We start from the raw sequence: 4,808 nt of genomic DNA, 5'->3' as shown, positions 1-4,808 counted from the left end.
TATGTGATGTCAAGGCATTTTCATTACTTACTATAAAATGTGACAGCACATCCTGAGTTGAATAGCCTCTAGGTTATATGACAACTGTGACTGTGCATTTGTCTTCTCCCCCTACCAATGAAAGTATTTGTCGGAAACTTAATGTGTCTTCTACAAAATGGAAAACTACTTTTGCTAGAATTTACAAAAGCATTATTAATTCGTGCTTTCTAGGGTCACCCAGAGATGCATTCGATCAAATATTCTAAGGGGGTTCTACTAACTTCCTTTCTGGGCTCCGTCTCCTCATCCGAGGTGGCCTCCAAGGAGCATCTCTGCACCCCGACTTTCAGCGGCTTGACACAGTGACTGTTTTGATGCGGGCAATGACAGAACACTGATTTCCTGTTCGACCAGGTCGAAAGACTTTTCTCCATGAAGAATGTTCAGTAGGAAGCGAGGGTACAATGGATCCAGTTCAGGGGGGCTCACCATCATTCTGCAGTCAGGATTTGGGATAGATCATTTCATTTTCATGAAGAATTTTAGCTTCTTAACAAAAAATATCGCTTCTTATCAGCCAAGTCTGGGCTAATGATATTGACTAGTTCATCTACTTCTATGATATATAATCATGTCATACCTACGTGCTATGCCAATAATTTGGGTCTATCGTTTTGGGTCTATTTCCTGAATTACTCGTGTTCGTATTCTTTCACATCTTCTCTCAGCCACTTGCATAAACTCAGTTAGACACTGGATATCGGCCTATGGGAGTTGGAAGACTAGTGCAACTATGAATTTTGCTGTGATTTAAGTAACCTTGTTTAAATACTAACCAGAGAGACGCATGGTCTAAGTGTGGTCGGCTCTTTCTGCTCTTCTCCCGGCGACACATGGCTCGCCTAGGCCCGTCGCTGGCCGTGACTCATGCGTGTAGGTTCCTATCATTGCCAACAGAAGTTCAGTGTTGGAGAAACAAACAAACAAACAAACAAACATAACTATAAATTATTCTTTATATAAGTAAGGAAAGATTTTTGTAATGTGATTATATCACCTAAATGGATTCAGATGCACTGTGCTATTTTAACAGTGAAAAATTAGTAGCCTTTGATCTGTTTCTCAGGAAAACAAATTATTGGCATAGCATGTAGGTATGACATGATTATATATCATAGAAGTAGATGAACTAGTCAATATCAAGCTGTTTTCAATGATGAACTACTTCAGAGTACACAATCATCTCTTCTTAATGACCGAGCTTCATAAACAAAGCAGTTTATGAGTATAATTCATCGTGATGGTGCATTTAATGTAATGCAGTAAAAGAAATTGAGTGCGCTGCTGTGGAGACGCATCTGACAGCTTGAAATATTAATCCAAAGCCTTCAGTCATGGTGATTAATTGAAAAACATGGATGAGATGTTATTGAACATTTTTTTATGAAATGCATTATGAATAGAAAAATATCTTAGATCATTTCTTGCAGCTAAAAAACAATTTATTATGACACATATTGATTTTATTCTGTTACTATTTCTGCTTGACTGATGATTCTAATCATGCAGTGCACTGATATTTGTCATTGGTGAGGTTAAGCCCAAGCAACAGCATACTTAAAGTTGCCTTGTTTATTGGGGTTGTTTTAGAAATAAAGTGAGAAAGAAAAGACAAAGTGGAGATGTCTTTTAAAAAATTGTACCCTTTGCTTGGAATTCTTATTTGGCTTTACAATGAGGCACATATAAGTCAGATTTTGGAAAGCTGTTAAAGTCTGCACGTTTTTGAATCTATACTTTTCTGTGCAATGGAGATCATTTGTTAGAATAAAGCACCACCCACCCCCGGATTCCCAGCGAGGGATGTGCTGTGCAGTTACAGTGATAAGTATTCAGGACTGAAGCACATTTCTTGCATGTGGTTAGTGATGCTTCCCTCCTCCTGTGGTGGATCACTGGGGAATTAATTTCCTGTGGCTGACACCTCCCTTTCTTGTCACAAGGGTTTCATCCATCTTCCCTGTGTTGTTCAAACTTTTACAGTCAGGCTTCCAGCTTGCACTCACTCTCTGCTCCTGGGACTAAGACATCTGGGCATGTTTGCAGGACCCAAAGGACAGATGGGCTACGGATCTGATGGCTAGGAGGCCTCTTCAGAGGGCCACGCCCAGTGAATGGCAGGCACATGGCTTGGTCCAGGAACATGGCTGCTGGGGCATAGGGAAGGACTTGGACTTGTGTCCTAGGGAAAGCGAGCGTCCCAAGATCAAGGGCTTCTACTCAAAATATTTCCTCCTCCGATTTGGAAGCTCAAAGCAAGCCCGCTCCTTGGCCCACCAGAAAGGAACTTCAGGAAAGGACACACACGAAATTTTGCTGTGGAGATTCTCATCCTAGGTCCACAGAGCACCCCACCCGAAGCCTGTGGAGGCCACTGTAAATTTGGGTGGGAAAAATCATACTTCATTTTCCCTAATTTCAACCTGAAACTTAGCATCTCCTTCTATGATGAACCTAGAAAACAGACCACAGGACCCCAAGCAGGATCTATCCCTTTGTTCCAACGGAAACGGCAGACGCACCTCCTGGCGGGCTTGGCGCACGAGGGGCCCGTTGCTGGGCCTCCTGTGTGACGTGCCGGTTGGAAGGCACATCTGTTGCTATGAGATACGCTTCTTTATGCACAGATCCCTGGATTTCACGGTAATTGCTTCCTTTTGTAGCCCTGTGTGTTTTGTCTTATCTATGTAATCATGTTGTTCCTAGAAAGCCTGCATCTGCATAGGTCTCACCAGACCCCTAGGGGGCTATCCTGCAAAACCCCGCGTGGTCACACGGGTCTGCGGGGGCTCGGGGTGCTCTCAGAGCCTCACCCCTACCCACCCTCGGCACCACCCATGTCTACACCCCCCTCTGGCGTGGATGTGGGAGCAGGGGCAAAGCCTCCTCACACGAACAGATGGCCCTCTGCTGCAATGCCGATGCTTCAGGGACGTCATGAAGTTTGGAGGTGATCGAGTCTCGGGAGCATGCGCAGCAGCGAGCGGCACCAGACGGAGGAGCCAGTGAGCGCGCTGACAGACGGTTCTCTCGCCTTCCGGAAGCATTTGCAGCAGCGCCGGGAGCCTGGAGCTGGAGTCCACGCTGGTGACGCTCGCACCAGTGAAAGAATGGGTTCGTGTACGGTGTCTGATGTTGTAAACAATCTTTTCCATATCCAGTGCTTCTTTATGTAATTGCACTACGGCGCGCGTGTGGTCTTACCTTCCGAACTAGACCTTAGCAAGCCCTCACGTTAACACAGTGCTTTCTGTGGGGTTTTTTTTAAATGTTTTATTTATTTTTGATACAGAGAGAGATAGAGCATGAGAGGGGAAGGGACAGAAAGAGAAGGAGACACAGAACTGGAAGCAGGCTCCAGGCTCTGAGCTAGCTGTCAGCACAGAGCCCGACGTGGGGCTAGAACCCACGAACGTGAGATCTGACCTGAGCCGAAGCCGGAGGCTTAACCGACTGAGCCACCCAAGCGCCCCCCATTCTTTTCTTAAATGTTTAAAAAAATGTTTATTTTTGAGAGACAGAGAGCGAGGTGGGGAGGGGCCGAGAGAGAGAGAAAGAGAGGGAGAATTTCAGGCAGGCTCTCTCGGCACAGAGCCCAAAGTGGGGCTCAAACTCAGGAACCCTGAGATCATGACTTGAGCCGAAGTCAGATGTTTAACTGCCTGAACCACCCAAGCTCACCTGAATTTTAACCATTCTAGTATTAAGCGTTTTGATTGATTTTGAGTGGCTACTGTGAAAAAAGATATTCTTAAGAAAGCTTGTATACACAGGTCCGGAACGCAAATCAAGAAGCTGTTTTCCACAAGGTAGTACCTAGGAACATTTTTGCCATCTTGGGGCAAAATGATTAGGGTCATTCCATGGTGATTCTTTTTAATGAAATTCATGGGTTTTTGTTGTTAAAATGTAAAGAGAATTCCTTGACAGGGAAACTAAAAATCTCAGGGGGTCACATAAAGGAGGGCTTCCTAACAATAGAAAAAGTCCTCCTCAGCTACCTCCCAGTTAGGATAAGACTCATCAGTTCTCTGTACTGTGCAGACGCTTGTCAGGGTGTTTGGCCAGAAAGCAACAAGAAAGGCCCGGGGGATGAGCGTTTCGTTAGCGCCAGGAAAGCTGTCACATCGTGGGAGACGTAATAGACTAGGTAACTGAGCACCTTGAAGGGTCAGAGGGCTCCTGACTAGAATGTTGAAGTGGGAAAGTGGAGGTAAACAAGAGAAGAAGGGAGGGGAAGAGGAACGTAAAGAGGTTTGAGAAATTAAGAAATGTGATTTTTACAAAGAGAAAATGTCATGATCTCGTAACGATGTTAGTAAGAAAAAGTAGGATTGATGCTTTCATCCCGATAAATGTAAGGGACATGGGGGAGACTTCAGAAGGTCATCCTGTCCTTCCCATGATGCACTTCTCCTTGGGGGAGGGGGCTGTAGATGAGGAGGTCCCTTCCCTGGGTGACCTTAGGCTGATGGAACAGACAGACCAATACAGAAAAGTTAGAATATTGGACATTGAGTCCTTCAGTGGTGAGTACTGGATGGCGACCTTGGGGGGCCCTGGCGGCCCCGACAGTACAGGTAGGAAGGCAGCCTGGAGCCAGCGTCGGGAGAGGGACGTTCTTGGCGCTGGGGCTGGGGAAGCTGTAGGTGCTGTGAGGGGTGAGCCCTGCGTCGGGAGCGGTGAGCAACGGCGGGCTCTGAAGCCCCTGGACGCTGACAAGTGCAGCGGGCAGCTCCGAAGCGACAGGAGCCCAGGAGGGGCGG

General features: G+C 46.2%; 1 long non-coding RNA gene across 1 annotated transcript; it reads left to right on the top strand.

The window, feature by feature from the left end:
- The first annotated feature begins 2,652 nt into the window (after positions 1-2,652).
- LOC115277232 lies at positions 2,653-3,198 on the top strand. The gene is made up of 2 exons (XR_003902312.1): positions 2,653-2,685; positions 2,942-3,198. It is a non-coding gene; the product is annotated as an uncharacterized LOC115277232 (long non-coding RNA).
- Positions 3,199-4,808: the final 1,610 nt, after the last annotated feature.

This window comes from Suricata suricatta, chromosome 14, assembly GCF_006229205.1.
Source record: "Suricata suricatta isolate VVHF042 chromosome 14, meerkat_22Aug2017_6uvM2_HiC, whole genome shotgun sequence".
In the NCBI taxonomy this organism is placed as follows: Eukaryota; Metazoa; Chordata; class Mammalia; order Carnivora; family Herpestidae; genus Suricata; species Suricata suricatta.
This window is presented reverse-complemented; position numbering and strand designations above follow the sequence as displayed.